Source organism: Aricia agestis, chromosome 6, assembly GCF_905147365.1.
Source record: "Aricia agestis chromosome 6, ilAriAges1.1, whole genome shotgun sequence".
Lineage (NCBI taxonomy): Eukaryota > Metazoa > Arthropoda > Insecta > Lepidoptera > Lycaenidae > Aricia > Aricia agestis.
The window spans coordinates 625,118-643,701 of NC_056411.1; the positions used below are offsets into that span (position 1 = coordinate 625,118).

General features: G+C 36.4%; 1 protein-coding gene and 1 non-coding gene across 7 annotated transcripts in view; both read left to right on the forward strand.

Moving 5' to 3' along the window:
• The first annotated feature begins 494 nt into the window (after nt 1-494).
• LOC121727565 overlaps nt 495-18,584 on the forward strand; it is a 66,246-nt gene continuing 48,156 nt past the window's right edge. For 5 of the 6 annotated variants that reach the window (XR_006035693.1, XR_006035695.1, XR_006035696.1 and 2 more), the window contains exons 1-2: nt 495-693; nt 17,627-17,664. The gene's annotated coding sequence lies outside the window, so the exon portion shown is untranslated. The remainder of the gene's footprint in view (nt 694-17,626; nt 17,665-18,584) is intronic. The other variant, XR_006035694.1, reaches the window with a different exon arrangement.
• Trnam-cau lies at nt 17,242-17,314 on the forward strand. Its single transcript has one exon. It is a non-coding gene; the product is annotated as a tRNA-Met (tRNA).

Sequence of the window (18,584 nt, forward strand, 5' to 3'; positions counted from 1 at the left end):
CCTATAATAACAGCTTTTGCAGTGCACCACAGATTACTAGTATATATTTGCAGTGCACAAACTGTGCAAATATTTATATTTTACAGTTTTCGAACTGCCACACCGCATTCCATCGTAGAGGCATTTCTCATAGGCTCTAGTAAAAATAAATTACAAAATATACTTAAGTAACTTAACAATAGTGGCTATTATCGTATAATTAAGTTCACACGTATGATATTGCCAAACGAAAACAAGCTTTGTCGTTTGTTGTGAAGTAAGGAGTTGTATCGTTACGAAATAATAACTTAACTATCGTATGCGATATTAAACCTTACTGCTAAGGTATTATACTTTAATTTTTATTAGCATGTAACTATAGTGCTATTGAATTAAAAAGACCTCTAATCATTGAACGCTGCGTATAATCGTAGTAGTATTTTTTTTGGTAGCGTTATTGAACTTGAGTGAATGTTCTAAGACGGAGAAGGCGACATTCGTGATTCGAATTTCAAGACATTCGTTCGATTTCATTCAGAGTGGTTGCGTGTGCGCGTTTCGAAAAACATAAACTTTTAATTTAAAATATTGACTGTGGACAAATAGTGGTGTATCATACCTCGTAGTCTTAGATAAAATACTTTTATAAGATTTTATTAGTACATAAATTGTTATTTGTTAGTGTCACTAGTGCAGTGGGATTAAAATCGAAAGGTAAGTTTTGTTATTGGATTTCAGTTTTGTATATTACGTGTCTTGTATTTTTCGTGTAGATTTCGCAATTTATAAAATCCAAAACGCGGATTTTAAAAAAACAAAAATAAGTGAAGTTTGCCTATAAGTTTACAGGGCTTAAGATATTTTATAGCTAAGTAAAGTTTGATTCTAATTGGAAGATGTTAGAAGTTAGAACTTAGAATTATCAAGGGGGCGTCCACAAATTACGTGAACACCTCACCACCTTGAGGGGGGGAGGGGGTTGAGTCACAAAATCTCACCATTCAGAAAATTAAAAAAAACAAGTCTCACGTAATTTGTGGACATATTATTATAAAAGGCTAAAATTTATTTAAAGTAGTTATTGATAATATTCATTGCCATCAGATGAGTTTGGGTGTAAATCTGTGGGGTGTACCTTTTAAGTTTGTGAATAAAGATATTTGTATTTGTACCTAATAGCGGAGCAAAGTACATAGACTGCCGAATTTTTACATTGTATGCCGTAGTCGAGTAAAACTCATAAATATTAGTAAGTATAATATGTATCCTACATTATATCAGTATCAATCACAAGGCCACTGAAATGCGAGCACACCTCCAAGACCTTTCTCATTATTGGTAAACCTTTACCTAAATGTCAAGTGACATGCTCTTTGCGCATTTTGACATGGCCCTATATCTCATACTGTAGAATTACATTTCTAAATCTTGGCAGAATATTGTCACGAGAGGGAATGCTTAGTAGTTGTTACTGTCAATAACTTTTCCCTGATGTCAATAACTAATTGACTGTAGAGAAACAGATGAGTTGGTAACAGGCGCAGACCACAAGTGTAGGACCTTAAGAGGAGTCCACACCGCCATTTTTCCATACAAACGCTGTCTCCTGTTTCCTCCCTGGATAATGCTGGTAGAGTTATGATTTTTTCCTGAACATCTATGGCCACTATTAGCATGTCCCTATGTTTTCTTTTTTTTTTTTCATAATTTTATTATTAAAAAAGATAAGAACGTCCAAAAACCCAAAAAAATGACCAGATTTTCCTCTGTGTTCAAACACCCAGAAAACAAAACTGGCTAGAATATACAAAAATAAAATAAAACATAGGAACACAGCTCAAGCCTTGCTTTAATTCTTAATGAAAAAAGTACTTAAATCGGTTAAGTATTGGAGAAGGAATCAGCGGACAACGAATCGAAGATTTTCCGTTCTTTTATTAGAACTTTTGTCGTGTTGTCTCTATCGCGCTCTGCGGTGGGAGACTTGAGATTGGTGAGACAGCAATACATTTTCAAATACCTATTTTCAATTTCCCTCGCCCCTGGCGTATCCTCTTAAATTAATTTATGATAATAACAACGCGGCCTTATGTCATAAAATGATAGGAAAATTACCTTTAGAAGGCCAGAACTTAGCTGATTCGGCACGCCTGTTATAAGTACCTAAACCTTAACTTTTTAACCGACTTTCATAAAAGGAGGAGGCTGAAAGTTCAGCAGTGGATATTTTTTTGCTTCGGCGTGGCAGCAACGCGCCTAGAGCTTTAATCTGTAATCTCAGATAAACTGAACATCATACCACAATATAATTAAGCATCATCATTATTCATTCCACAATATTGTATGTCTGTAATATTGTATGTATATTGGAATTCCATCCACGCAGCTGGAACAGGTTTGTGAAATGAAGCCGCGTGTATCCACCTCTACACACATACCGGATTGTTTATGTAATCCGATACGTGTTATGTAGTGGATCCGCAAATACCCAGATCAGTGTCATCGTTAGTTTAGCTTGTGAGTTAAAAAAAATTACAACCGACCATAATATAACCTCCTTTTTGGAAGAAAAACAAAGAAATGTTATCTTCGGACAACTTTGATTACCTTATTTTTGGAAGTCGGTTAAAAAAATAATCAACCGATTGTCCCAACTTCAGACTTCTTACTGGGAGTAGGGAGTTGGGACTGCGTTATGCAAAAGGGTGGTGTCAATCACCTCTTTCATTATTATTTTATTTGTAAAGCGATTTTGCGAATTTTGATGCTGTTGGTGAGAGACACTTTAAGGAAGGACACAAAAACGTACCAAAAAATGTATAGTTAGCCATTTTCGACACGACGTAGTTTTGGGTAACAACTAGTATTATATCTACTTAATATTATTATACGTTTAGGTAAGGTGAAATTACCACACTTTCATCTTCATCTTCTGAATGTTTCGCGTAATGGCTGCAACTTCTTGTAATTTGTGAAGTCGTGACTCGTCCATCGTGGTCGGTGGTTAATTGGCTCGTGGGGTCGCGGGTTCGAGACAGCAGATATCACATGATTCATGCAGGACAACTTGCAACGGTCGGCAGAATTTCGCATGGGAATCGTACCTTTTGATGCGCTAAAAACTAGTCTTCCCGGAAACAAAAATGTCTGTTACGTACAAATATTTTCATCTAAATTGGCTCAGCGATTTACGTTTGAAGAGCTAACAGGCAAACAGACAGACACACTTTCGCAATTATAATAATATTATCAATTATCATGGATCAACGCTGACCCGTCATGGCAATCTGAAGATCTCGTAAAATATGAAAGTATACTTCGTTAAGATCTGGCGATAGTACAATCTGAATCTTAAATTCTGATAACTCTACAAGTAAGTAGACGCGAAGACAAGAGTCAAGAAGTCTCAACTTCATGAGTGTATAATAATAATTAAGCATAATATTATAACCTTCTCCTTTTTGGAAGTCGGTTAAAAACTATTAGGCAGTAGTTGGTACTACTAATATATATTCTGTGGCAGTAATAATATAAATAATAATATTATACGTAGTAGTTGATTTTACCACAACTTGTCCATACTTAGTACCTGTTTCACCACTTGCCGGTAAGTGCTGGATAGGCTATCCACAATTACTTATCTGACAGAGACTCCATACTCTGTCTGGAGTCTGAACCCCTTTATATTATAAATGCGAAAGCGTGTATTCGGTCTGTCTGTTACCTCTTTACGCCCAAACCGCTGACTATTCATTCATTCTGGTATGGACTTATGGGCATACTTTGAGCCCCGGAAAAGGACATAGTACCTATACTTTTTCTCCCGCAAAATGTGCGGTTCCCGGTTGAAAAAGTAATTTCTGCACAACGGAGTTGCGGTTGTTATCTAGTATGAAGTATACCGTATTTGATAATCCATATAAACGCGTCTTTCAATATCATTGCACGAAATTCCTCTGTACCTATAAATCTACAGTATACTTGTTGAGAAATCTAGAGAGCTACACATATTTTCTAATAGGTATCTCGTTAATTATTTTTATCTTTTATGGCTTCTTTAATTAAGTCAAACCTTCAACAAAGCCTTACTTACCTGAGAATAACATTTCAGTGCTAGCCTTCGCGACTTTTAGCTCAGAAAGCACACTAGAGCCTCTATATGGAGCGATTGTACATTCTAATTCCTATTGATCAGGGGCCTAATTCTTGTACCTCGAATCTTGGTCCAGATTAGTCAAACAGTGGCTCGCCATTTGACGCTTTTACCAATATAGGCTAAAGGCTTCTAGTAGAAATTAGGAGAACGGCAATCTAGCTGTTATTTTCTACAATTTTTATGTTTGTTCGGTGTGCATCCGTTGTTTGATTGCCATAACACAATTTTAACTTAGTATGGGATTAGACGACGTGATGTACATTGTCAATTTTGTGCTATTATGTAACTATTATCATAATTATTGTACGTTACATACTCTGCGCGCGAGCACCAAGGAATCGATGGGCTGACGAGCGGTCTATTAAACCTTTGAACAGATCGAGACGGGTATGGTATTATTGAGAGACGGGAAAAGGCATATGATATTTTTTTGTAAGAAAATTATAGTAATCCCCTTTAAACGAATTTCGGCAAACAACGAAGTTACGGCCCGTAACTTACGGGCAACTTTCGTTATAATTTCTCTGTGCTCGTGCGCTGTCTTAGGTATACATATTGACAGTACACACACGGATGCAGCGGAGAGGTCGCGGCGCGTCCTTGTCCGCTTCCTACACCCGCCCCCGTCCTCACGCTACACTGAGCTAACTGAGACATACTCACTTGTCATAAAATACATACTATGTTATGGGTGTGCACTGTGGCCTGTGCGGTGTACTCAACATACGCCAAAAACCAACTAGGAATTGTATAGTCGCTCTTTCTCCATCCATACTATTATTATATACTATAAGATGGCACTGTTGTCCTTCATCGTCTTTTTTTCGAAAGTATGTCCGTGTGTCACCTCTTTACGCTCAATTGCTAAAGCTAATTTTCTTGAAGATACTGGGCTTCGCTGTCTACGGTGATGACATATTATTATAGGATAGTTTTTAAAGCGGCACAATAAACTGTGCGACAACGACTGCACTTCTCGTACTATCATACAGAACGTTTTAGTCTTTGTCTGATACCTTGAAAAAGTCTTAATTTGATAGAAGACATTCAGTCTTGCTAATCTTCCTGAAGCCTTGTGATTTTTTTATTACGAGTCGTAGCTTTTTTGTTAGCTCGGCAGAAAGACTTGAGCTACTAAATACTAATTAAAGTAACGTTTTAATCAGCCGTTAACCGCCTTGGGACCGATGTGGTTACCGCAACCCATCGAGTGTGGTTGTGACCGCGGTTGACCTCTGGTTGACCATACATGAGATACAGGCGTGGGAGATTCCACATTCCGCACTGAGCTGAGATGTTTGACTCAGAGATAACAGCATCCAAATTTTATTAGCGAAGCCAAAAAATTAAAAGCTATGAGTATTTTACAACCTGCAGCTTACTGTATAAGCAAAACTCTTACAATTTAAAACTCGATAGGAAGGCTGATAATGCTGTCGCGACTCGCGACCGGACCGAATTATTATATTTGTTGCACAACAAAAATTGTTGTCAATTATTTTAAACGTTTTCATACCGTATAAGGAAGTATTAGCTACACGTTATTAACACTTTCGAGACTTTAATGTACTTAACAATAGCCATATTATGTTTACGACATCAAATCCTAGAAGAATTAGTAGAATTTTGACAACTCTTGGCCGAGAAATATTGCCTGTAGCAAAAGACTTCAACGCTAGCGCGGCGCTTCTGAAGCTATAGAGATTCTTAATTTTGGATAGATCATAGATTTATTATTATGTCATCTTTTAACAATAGAATTCAAGCGTAGACGTACACATAAAAGAAATCGCCTTTCGTGTGTTATCGGACCCACTTTTAATTCGTGTTATTGACGTTGAAGGCGACTTTTTCTTTATTGAAGATTTTTCTGTGTCATATAGCTTTGATATTTTTGAATGTAAGTATGTTTATTGTTATTAATGAGCAAATTATTTTAACAGCTAGCCTACGAATAATAAACACTATATTATTCGTAGTAGCTAGCATATTACCGTATTTATTATTGTACCTAATTACATTTTGTACGTATTAGTAATATAACATTATGTCGTAACCTATACGTAGGTATTGTTAAAGACAACATTTTAGAAAACGGATAATTTTAGTTTACCTACATATTATCACGGTTTAAGTAATTTCCAACTACAACACATAATTTTAGTTAAACTCCTGCAACATACTAGTCGTTATAGTCAGTTATATTTAACTATTTCAGTAAACAATGGCGTGCGAGATGTGTGAAGTGAAACCTGGTGACGTCATACGTCAGCAAGTTGAATATGCATGTGTGGGTACGTCATACATGTATTCATACGACATACCTTAGTGTGTGTGCTGAAATTATCTCAAAGTGATGCTCTCACCTTGAGATCATCCCTTTCCTCCACTTAGTATTCATTATATTTAATTCCCTATCAATTTAATCTTTTTTTTTAGATATTAAGAGATTGAATGATGTTTAGAGAATAATAATTCTTGTTTGCCTAGAGCTTTAATGTCCTAAGCCTTAGCTACGCCTACATCTACCCACCATCCCTTACTGTAATCTGCAGCTAAATAAATACGGAGAGCAACATTCTACCAGCACAATATGTAATCCATTAAATTATTATTTAAAAAAGTTTTTGTCAAAACAAAGTATCGATATTTTAGTAAGATTATCCCATCTCACGGAATACTGATGTGCTAATCTGTGGAAAGTCACCGGCGCCACTCATGTCACACATGTCATAACATTTACACAACGCGCGCCTTTTCTATTTACCTAATATATAGGTATTTGTCAAGCGTATATAATTATTTACAACTTTTAGCTAAATGTATTTTGAAATTTTTACAGAATGGTAGGTCATTATTTTAAATACAGTTGTAAGAAAATAAAAAAATGCTTTAGTCTTTGTAAAAACTGTGCGGTAACACTGTCCATACATAGATCTTTTTCGTACAGTTTAAGCAAGATTCTAGAATATGTTGTTTTCATTATAAAATTATTGTACAGTAACTATCTAGCCTATCTAATCAGTTAACACTCAATTATTATTATACGTCCGTGTCAAAGTGCGTCGCGACGCATCGTGCTTGCGCCGCACGCACGCTCGCACGCACGGCGGCGCGGCGGGGACGCAGCGCGTGCGGGAATGTGTGATAGTGATATACATAGTATATTACAGTAGGGCCTCGATAGTCCGAACCCCAGCTAATCCGAATACCTCTATAATCCGAACGTCCTCCCGTCCTCCATTAGCTCCGTGCTTCCCCCGCACAAATCACTCCCGCAGCGACGCCGCCGCATTCTAGAGTCGAGTTAAACAGTAGTCGTCTACGTACTACACTACACGTATTGTTTTTGACCCTCCCAGCGCGCTATAGTATATTATATAGTATATTTTGTTATAGGTACATATCTTTCTTACGCCGGTTCTTCTCGGCGGGGTGGTTCCCGAACTGGTGGTAGGCAACGTAGTTTCTTTGTTCGACTTTCAAAAAGTGTATCATGATACCCATTTCGAATAAAAATATATTTTATTTATTTAAATGAATAAATAAAATATATTTTTATTAAAACGCACAAATATGTACTGTATTTGTGCGTTTTATAATGGGTCAACATCCAAAAAATGCTTTTTATAAACGTTTACATACTATAATCCGAACGCTGCGTGCATCCGAACAGGGTACATAATATTTTGGGTGTTCGGACTATCGAGGCCCTACTGTATCTATATATATGTTATAAACCTCTTGGAGTTTCAAAATTGTATTTGTATTGTGTATTTATCATACTTAGCATATTATGTACTTACTCATCGCGAGTTAGTGGCGTACTTATCTAAAGATTCAATTAACAGGCGAAGAAAAGTAGAAGCTAGGAAAACCAAAATATAGCATCTAATGCAATACACCTTAGATAATTTAAAAAATCATTTTATCCTAGCTGCGTACATCTGAACCAGACGCTATTTTTGTTTGTACTCATCGATACTCTAAGTAAATTCACATCAAAGTGTTAACTATCAATTGGAGGTTCATCTTATGTCATTGAGGCTGTGTAACCACTATAACCACTACACTATAACCAGTTTCCACTAACAACCTGCGGTATCTCGCCGGCGATCGACCCATTGTCTGAACACCATCTATACCTACTTGTGTGTTATTTGTACCACAATAGAAATATACACCTGCAACATTAGATCGCCCGAACCGGGTTAGTAGAAGGAGTGTTGACTGTTGAGCTATTTTGTCGTTAAGAAATAACCGCCGCACTCAGAGATATTTAACTATGATTAACCTTCAATTAAATGAAGAGTTTGACAGATAATGTATGGGGCTTATGTCAAAATTTTGAATTAATTACATTTAACTAATTAATGTTCCACTCTGAGTGCGGCAATCTGAGTTGTTATACCTCAGAGTTTCTATGGAATTGATCCTTTTGATGTTGACGTGTGGTTTTGAAATGTCTGTTGAGTATTCAATAAAATAATATTATATTTTAGATACAGCTTATTTCTTATTCGTCACTTCTAAAATAGCTTTGCTCTGGGGTACTTAGCTACAACAATCGACAATAGTTGGCAAATCAATCAACATGACAAGCCTTACACAAGCGTATTACAATTATTTGTTGAGTGCTAACCCGGTAATCTCTGACCTGAAGACAAACATTATTTGGCATTAAGGAGGCAATAGGTTTAAATATCATTAGTAGTATGTTTGTTCTAACTTGAGTGAGTTTACCGGAGGCCCAATCCCCTCCCCAACAAAAGTAAGGAAATACTTTGAGTCATGAGTCCTATCCCGGGACTCATAGTATCTCCATACCAAATTTAAGCAAATCAGACCAGCGGTTGTGACGTGAAGAGGTCTGTTACCTTGATTAGGCATAGTGTGACAGACAGACACACTTTCGCATTTATAATATTAGTAAGTATGGATTACACTTCGTTAATTTTGTACTGATCTATGCGGATGTGAGAAAGTTCCGGTATCAACATCGGAAAAATGTATCAACATTATAATACTAAACAGTGTCTATAAATTGTCATAACTCCTTTCGAAAGGCATTCCTATTTCACAGCAGACATTTACACTCTTAGCACTATCAACGACCATAATTAAATTAATTTTGTGCTAATGGCCAAATAATGTGGAATCAATATTACCAGTATGGATAAACAACCATAAATTATGTAACTTATCACACTGTTATATAAATACCTCGCGCCCATTAACCATAATGTGGTATAATCTTATAAGACGGTGTTGCCACACTCGCACGGCGGTGTCCACTTTAATATGGAATTGGTATAAATTATAAAACCTATCATTATAGGCTGGCGTGTTTTGAACCCCAATAAAACAAGTTGACTTTAACGTTACGAGTATAAGTTTGAGTTACTATGATTGTGTGTCTATAAATTGTTCATGGCATCCTCCCAAATGAATAAACTGATTCTGAACGTTTTTTTTAATAGTATGAGAGCAAGAAGATTTTTTCGCTCTATGATTCATATTTTGTCATAGTGTTTACAAAATTGTGCCTTGTTGGTTCTACGAACTACTAAGATTTGCGTTGATGGTAGATATGAACCAACTCTTTAAATATTTAGAGTGTGGTTTGTCAGAACTAGATGTACTTGTACAATATTTTAATATTATGTGGCATGGAAAATAACAAGGTCTAGTCAAATAACAGGTTACTGTATCACCGAGATGAGGCTTCAGTAGCGTAAATCAAGGTTGAACCTTCCCAGGTTTTTGCTTTTAGTTTTCCTGCGACCGCGACCTTGTCAACACTCAATTAATTACCATGCTAATATTATACATTCGAAAGTGTCTGTCTGTCTGGGCCTCTTCACGCCCAAACCGCTGAACTGATTTTGCTGAAATTAGATACTTTGAGTCCCCGCAAAGGACATAAGATACTTTTTATCCCGGAAAAATGTATGGATCCCGGGCGATATACACATTTTGGCGCAAAGGAGTTGCGGACGTCATCTAGTATTTTCATAAATAAATAAAAAAAACTCTTACTTAAAAATGTTTCCTACTACACTTTCTCCCAATAGTGTAGTGGGTTTCCGAGGTTTTTTGGGAGGGGTTTATCGAAACTCCTCTTAAACTGGGCATAATATATCGGCCAGTATGACACCATCCTAGCAGCCAGTGACGCAACTCGCGGCATGCGGTCGCGGCTAGTTGGGACGACGCAAAAACGGCGGTTTGCTAATACTGCGCCTAACACTGTCGAGCTAAATACCTGCACGGCTTATAGGCCGTCATTAGTCATAGGAATTCAGCTATTTAGTGTTCGCGGTAACCTGAGTATCGATATTAGAACATCTAAAATATCGTGTTTATTTAGACTGACCCTTAGACCTGAGACCTGTGGTCACTATATGGCGATACATTTTTAACTTTTCCTAATCTTCTTCGTCTAATCTTGGTGAACTAAATCTAAGGTTACATATAGAACTTAAAAAATTAGGACTTGTAGAGTTATGACGTAAACTAGGCCTTTACATCCGTTGTGGATGATCTATACAGTATTTTTCAGAGCGAAGTAACCACTCCTCAAATACTGTAGTGCCTGGGACAAGATTTTTAAATGTCCGTATGGTTGCCCAAGCGCATACGGCATTCTCGCATCATAGTCGGCCTAGTCCAGAGGAAAGAACTAGTCAATACGTCTGGGACCAACTATGTGCGGGTTTCCTCACGATGTTTTTCCTTCACCGTACGAGCGTCCGTATTATGTACTTGTGATCAGAAAATGTCTCATTGGTACACGCCTCCACCCGGGTTCGAACCTGCACCCTCTAGGAGTGCGAACGGAAGGTCTACCCATTAGGCCACGGACGGAGTTATGACGTAAGAAGTCAGAAATTTGGTTATACAGAGGTTATACATAATCTCAGTCAGTTTTGAAGTACATAATCTAAAAACTTTTTGACCGTCCAAGTAGGCGGTAATTTATTCAGATTGAATCGTAATGCAGACAGTATAATTTATATGCTGCGTCGAAATCAGTAATTCACACCCAAGATTTTCAACATCTAATGCACCACTATTAAATCTAATACTAATGTACATTATCAGCAATCAAAGAAGATTGAATCGCGAGCAAATTGCGAGACACCTGATGTCCGTCCTGTCCCTTTCGCTCAGCAAAAACTCGTCCATTTTATCTTTTTCCCTCCAGCAAATCAGGCTCTCTCTGTCCTTTTCCCTCCAAGTAAAAAGTTGTCACGAGCCCAATCAGTTTTTATAAAACATGTAACACTTTCAGTTTTACGCAAAGTGGTTTTAATTTTTAACATTCCAATCTTTTTGCGTAATATATTATTACGTATTTATTCTACTTATTAATTGCTGCGATTATATAAATTTGGATAATTATGTCTTTGAATTGACCGATTCCGGTAGTTTTTGAATAAAATAGCGATAAAATCTTTACATAACGTATAATATGTGCGCTTACTTTACACTCTAATTACATCGATTAGTTCTTGGGAAAATGATAGAAGTTTGTCATTAAATAGATTGTTTTAAGATCATAAAAACTGCAATACCATAAAGGAGATTACGTAAGTTAGCTGTGTCTTATTTTTTATGAAGCTTTTTATTTCCTTTACGAGTTTCGAATCCGAAATACTTTTCTTTAAAAAAAAAAAAGATTTTTTGGCAATCGTCCTACTAGGAGGAAATGTGATTTAGATTGCTGAAGCCGTCTGCCACTTTTTCTAAATATTACCATTTCCTGACCTACAAGAAGCGTAAAATTATTTATATATTTATTGAGAAAACTTACAGCTTTTATAAAAATGAAACTAACTATTCCCATTACTGTAAGCCAAACATAACTTTCAATAAATACAAGCAACATCCCAGATGTTGCTTGTAATTATTGAAAGTATAAACCAACACTGATCGCTATGTAGTATTATGTTATAATAGCCATTGCAAAATGCTTAGCAAATAACTATTACTGTATGTGCATGTTTTTCCAACATGTCGTCTTTGAAAGGACATCCGAGGTGGAATGCGATCGGGGAGCCTTGTCCGACATAGCACAGCCTGTGCTACTTGTATAATATAGCTTCAACACATTAGCAGCTTCCATTTGAAGCAAAAAACTTTTATGCATTGGAAAATGGACTTGATTTAAAATGTTGAGTCCGTTTAGAGATAAATAACATTCTTCATTATATTTTGAATACAAATTTCTGATTTGCATACTTAATTAAAATTAATATGAAACATCGGAAACTTTGTGATTGTATGCGAAATACTTGGAAGAAAATCATAATTTTATTTGAAGAGCTTGTTGCTTAGGTAATGCAAGTAGTCTAAAAGAACTTTTATGATAAACCAGGTGTCGCAGATTATCGTGCGAGAATCACCCATTGTTGATAATGTCGAGATGAAAACTGTCCTATTCCCTATCTCAGGATCCAAATAATCTCCATACCTTTCAGCTCAATAAGAATAATAATGTGTTGGAAGGTTATCCTAAGAGATAATAAAAATCCAGTAGTTTTTACAACATTTTAGATGTGGACTTCCTAACACACTTTCGAATAAGTATTTAGCATTCCTATTATGATTTCATAAGCGATACTCAAATATCATCCTTCAAATGATGATCATGCAAGTGACAGAGACACTTAGCATTAGCCTCGCACACAGCTCGTTTACAATCAATTACCATCGAGGGCTCTATGCAATAGTTACGTAACAGAATCGAACCCGCGGCCTTGTCACAGATACATGTGACCAGAGGCCGCCGCGGCCGTAGACGTAGCTCCTCTAAGGGATTACAAAGTATATATTTGCATAAAACTTTCGTTAAATAGACTTTGAAAGACCTTAGAAGGTGATTAACTTTCCTAAAGTATAAGTTGGCCATGCATATGCCGATGCAGATTTAGGAGTTTCCAAACCTTTTTATTGAAGCCGTGATACGTAAGACTATAAATAGTCATCAGAGCTTCAATTCTCATACTTTTAAAGTCTAAAGTCGCTATGATTGCAGAACCACGCGCGCGCATAATAATATTGTGTTGTTTGCTCAGCTTGTGCGACTTTCGGGGTACGAAAATCGGCCCTCTGGACTGAAGATCTAGTCCTTTTTTAGAGTTCCGTACTCAAAGGGTAAAAACGGGATCCTATTACTAAGACTTCGATGTCTCTCCGTCTGGTCCATCTGTCCGTCTATCCGTCTATCCGTCTATCTGTCCGTCTGTCTGTCTGTGTGTCTCCAGGCTGTAACTCAAGATCCGCTATAGCTAGACTTCTGGAATTTTCACAGATTGTGTATTTATATCTGTTGCCGCTATAACAAGAAATACTAAAAACAAAATAAATTTAATGTTTAATCCCTCCCTCCTATACAAAAAACACAATTTTCAGCCTATTTTTGCTCTATTCTGGTACGGGACCTTTGTGCGCGAGTCCAACTCGCACTTGACCGATTTTTTTCACATGGGGAAATACTTTGCGCACCCCGACTGATCGGGACATCGGCCGAGGTACGTGGAACTCTCCGAGGAACTACCTGTCCTCCACTCCCCGCCTAGGCACAGTCACGGGCACGATCAACCCACTACAACTCTATCAACGGTTGCCCGTGTCTCGCAGACTCATCAAGAATCTCATTTCGGTTCCCAGGCTGTACCTCTCGCACACCAATGGGGTTCCAACTTTGCAAACATTTTAAAAATAAAAACCTACTTAAAAGTGTTTTGTTTTTGACTAAGATTAGCCTATAACTTTCCTAGCTTTCAAATGTTTCTTCTATAGTTTTCTACGATGAAAAACTATGATTGCTTTTACAAAATACCATTCTTGTTTAACCACTTATACGCATACCTGAGATATTTCACAGCACATTGTGTGTGTTACTATGTGTGTGTGTGTTTGTGTGTAGCAATCTGTCAGTCAGTGATTGTCGATCCCAGTCATTTGTCTGTCTGTTCAGTGTTAGTTTTTGTATGTATGTACTTATACAATAGGCAACGGCTTGTATTCTTTGTATAAGTACTTAATTACATACAAGTGCTCATCATTATTCATTTATATACAAGAGCTTCCTGATTATAGAGCTTTAAGTTTCAATATAGGTTTATGAGAATAGAATATATTATTTAGAATAGAATTATAATGATCTACCTATAGCTATAAGTTGCTCTTAACTTCGTTTTAAATCGCGCAGTGATAAAACCGTCCTATATTAATATATCGACGAAGTATCTTCAAGTCAAATTTCATTAAAATCGTTTTAGAATTTTAAGCGTGAAGAAGCAACAGATAAAGAAAGACTTTCGCATCTATAATGATTAGTTTAGTGTGGATTTTTTTTTCAAAGAGGTTTGCAGTAAATTAATATCTGATGGCCTTTATAACGGATGTGCCTGATGGGTCCAATACAGGAGTGAGTTTTGCAATCTTTTGTGCTGAAAACACCTCATATCCGGCTCATTCAAGTCTCAACTCGCAAGACGCTATTCATGCCCAGCGATGGGAAAATCTTAATTTGATGCGTTCTTGAATAAAATACTAGATGACTATGTTCCTGCGGAAATGAGTTTATCGCGATAACCGTACATTTATGACAAGACACACACATTCACATTTACACACACACACACACACAGTTATTTAATTTGTAATATTATAGTATAAGATTACGATCCTTGTTTCAATATCTGCGATGAAGAGCAGTGAATTCTGCCTGCAAATGTCAGAAATCAGAATTGACATTGCACAATGCACGCACAGGATTTAATTGTGTCAATCCATAATGGTGCACCACGGCGAGTAAAACAACTTCTGATTAAATTTTAAAATATGTTTAAAATTTTATGACCGTGTCATCGGTATTGTTGGTATTTGTTGCCGTTTTCATTATCTTCTTTGAGTGCTCATTTTGTCTGTGAGTCAGCTTCGTGCGTGAACCTGTCGGGTGTCGGCCATGTCGGATACCTGACGCTCATCATCTCGGCTGATTACATCATCGCAAGCCGCCCAGCCCCGGGCCCGCGCAAAAACTGCAGGGCTGCCGAACTAGACACATCTTGACGTATCCGGGTAGAACGAAAAGCCTAAGGTTTTATTAGTTTGGGCTGTATGTTTATTGTATGTAACGGAATCTTTAAGCACGATTTTTGCCTATCTCCAGTAGTCTAATTAATTCGAAACTTTGCATACAAATTAAGAGCAAATTACAATGCAATAATTTGATAAAAATTTTTGAAAAAAAAAATGAAAAAAAAAACCGTGTTTTTACTTTTTAGTTACGAAAATGAGATCTAAGGCACTCTAAGGTAGTTTCTCCATTCGTGAAGTTATATGACATCTTTAATATGTTAGAGCTACCTCTATCTCTTATTATTTCGTAAATTTTGACCATCGTCATCCAAGTTCCTACGAGCGACAGTCAAGAAACAGCTTACCCTGTGAGGTTGCGTTGTTTGGGAAGTCATTGGGAAGTCAATTAGGAAGTCAAGAGGCAAATCCTATAATATATTACCCGTATAGGATTTGCCTTTTGATTTCCTAACAAGAGCATAGGCTCTTGTTCTACTACTATTGTACTATTCTTTATTTTTCACGATAATCTCGTGACTCGCCTCGTTTTAAAATTCAAGCTTCCAGATCTTCTTACCTTCTATCAGTCTATGTATTCCTTCGACTTTCAGAATACAGATTCCAGCTAGTTTTCTTGTTAGGTACTTCACGTACAATAATTCATCTTCACATACAATAATTATTGTTTTAGACATTTGAACTTCTTTTTTTACTTTTTTGACAACCCTACGGCATATTTTCGTACCCTATCATCGCCGGACCTCCAAATAATTATTGTAAACCATCTTTAGCACGTACCTTCCAAATTAAAAACGTGCCAAAATAAAACCTACTCTATCACAGCGCGATAAGATTTAAAACCGATTGGATCACGTCGATCTTTGATTACTACAAGAAGCCGTCGTGGGCACAGAGTAATAATTGTGCAGAGTCGGAGGTCGCAGAGTAATGAACTCCGCCCAACCTTCGACTACCTCTGCGCAGGCGCATCGCACGATTTACGACCATGTAAAGGTTTGGTACCTGCTCGAAGGTATATTAACATGTAAATTGTAAAGCTTGTACCTTCAACATTTCAAGGCGTAATTGCATACCCACGTAAAAGAGTAAAACTCAAGAAGATATCCGATTCTTAATATCAATTAAAATAATTGCACCATACGAGCACACATATTCAGCTTTTCGCTTGGAATTCGGATAGTTAACTAGGTACTCTAAGTTTAACTTCTGAATAATTTGTACTTAGGACTTAAAAAGATAATTAAGTACTAGTTGGTTATAATGGTAAACATATGTACATAATAATCTAATATAACTATAAAAATAAGTCGGGTTTTCCTTCCTGACGCTATAACTCCAGAAAGCACGAACCGATTTCCACGATTTGCATTCGTTGGAAAGGTCTCGGGCTCCGTGAGGTCTATAGGAAAAAAATTTCCGAAAAAACTTCAAGAGAAAAACAGGGAAAATAATTTTATGGCAAAACAACGTTTGCCGGGACAGGTAGTATAAATTAAAATATTTATTTGCTTTTTCTTAGTACATAATTATATGCACAATTTATAAGGGCATTAAAGAGTAAGGTTGTAGAATTGAGTAGTAGTTTTCTATGAGCAAGAAACTTTCTTCTTGTCTTCTACATATTATTCGTAATAATTACACGTAGGAATTGTCTTAATTATTATTGTAAAAGTGTAGAACCAATGACATTAATTTATATAACTCTTGTTATAAATTTAAGAGCATAACAGTTTTTGTAGTATAGACAAGGCAATATACGGCAATACATAATACAAAAACTTCCACGCGCATTCGCATCGCATCGCAAAAATCTGCAACAAAACTCTTACCAAAAATGACATTGCGATGCGAATTCGCAATTTTATCTGGGAGCCCTTTAACTATAATATTTTTATGGGTCGAAACAGCGCTCAACAGTTTATTATATTTTATCAGTACTATAACATGTTGCGCAATGAAACTATTGCATAATTTTCAAACGCTTTTCACAGGCCTCGGTAGCGCAGTAGGCAGCGCGTAAGTCTCATAATCTTAAGGTCGTGAGTTCGATCCTCACCCGGGGCAATCTTTTTTGCACTTTATTTCTATTGTACTGTACATTAACTGGCATTTGCATGCATTTACATGCTAGTAAAGCAAGTAAGCCACCTGCTGGCATGTCGCAAGTCATAAACGGGTTGTTATGAAACGGACGTGTATGCTAATACTGTAAGCAGTAAGACAATGCCGCTCAAGTCCACCTACATTTCAAACATCAATTGTTTGTATACCAAACTGCTTTAAGATCGTAATCGAGAGACATTGAAGTCGGAAAGAGAAAATTATGACATTGAGAAGCGCCATCTGTCTCTAAATAATGGAATTATTTTGTTTCAGAACTCTGACAGTAGCACAGCTTCTAAACTGGGATTTATGTAAGTTTTTTTGTTCTACATTAAAAATCTTTAGTATATAAATAATAATAGTTGAATACAATATATTTAGCATAAGTTACACATAATGTTGTTTACAAAGTTCTTAAGAATCTTCTTCTAAAATGGTTTTAAAAGACGTTAGAAAATTTAAATATAAAGCACATTTGTCGATTTTAACAAAAACAGTGTAAATAGAAGGAATTTTAAAATGTATAACATTTACAAGAAAACCAGTTGCTTTTAACACCTACGTAATAAAATATTATTGCCTTTTATACTACCTTTGAGACCCAGTACGCTAACTCTTATGAATTTAAGATTTTTACAAAAATATACTTTATCTTGAACTATATTTGCAATGCACGAGTATGTAATAACTAATATTCTTAACATTATGACTCCACATACAAGTTTTTGCCTACAGCTTCGCTCGCGTTGAAATCTTTTTCTCTATGTTTTTAACCGCAAGCTGGAATTTGTTTTATACTAATTAATAAGTTACAAGTTATATAAGTAAATCACTTATCTTTATATTAAGGTTCCTAACCTTTTCGGTTGTTTTTTTAGCATCGGTTTGGTTTCGTAATTATCGGACCAATTCTGATCAAATTGGTATAGATATAGGACAGACCACGCCCGGTGATAGAAGTATTTTTTTTAAGGAACTAACTAGTGCTTTAGGCAAAATATATATTTTTGTTTAAAGCACTTGCCTGCCTGTTTCACCACTTTCTGATAAAGTGCCTAATAGGCTATTCACAACTTTTTTGACAGATTCTCCATACTAGATCTGTAAAGTTAATTAGTGGATAGCCTTATCAGGAAGTGGTAAAACAGGCCCTTAATGTAAGGAACGTAATCTTCCAAAAAATTACACTTTCTATAGGTAGGTACTTTTAAACTATGTACTAATGCTATGA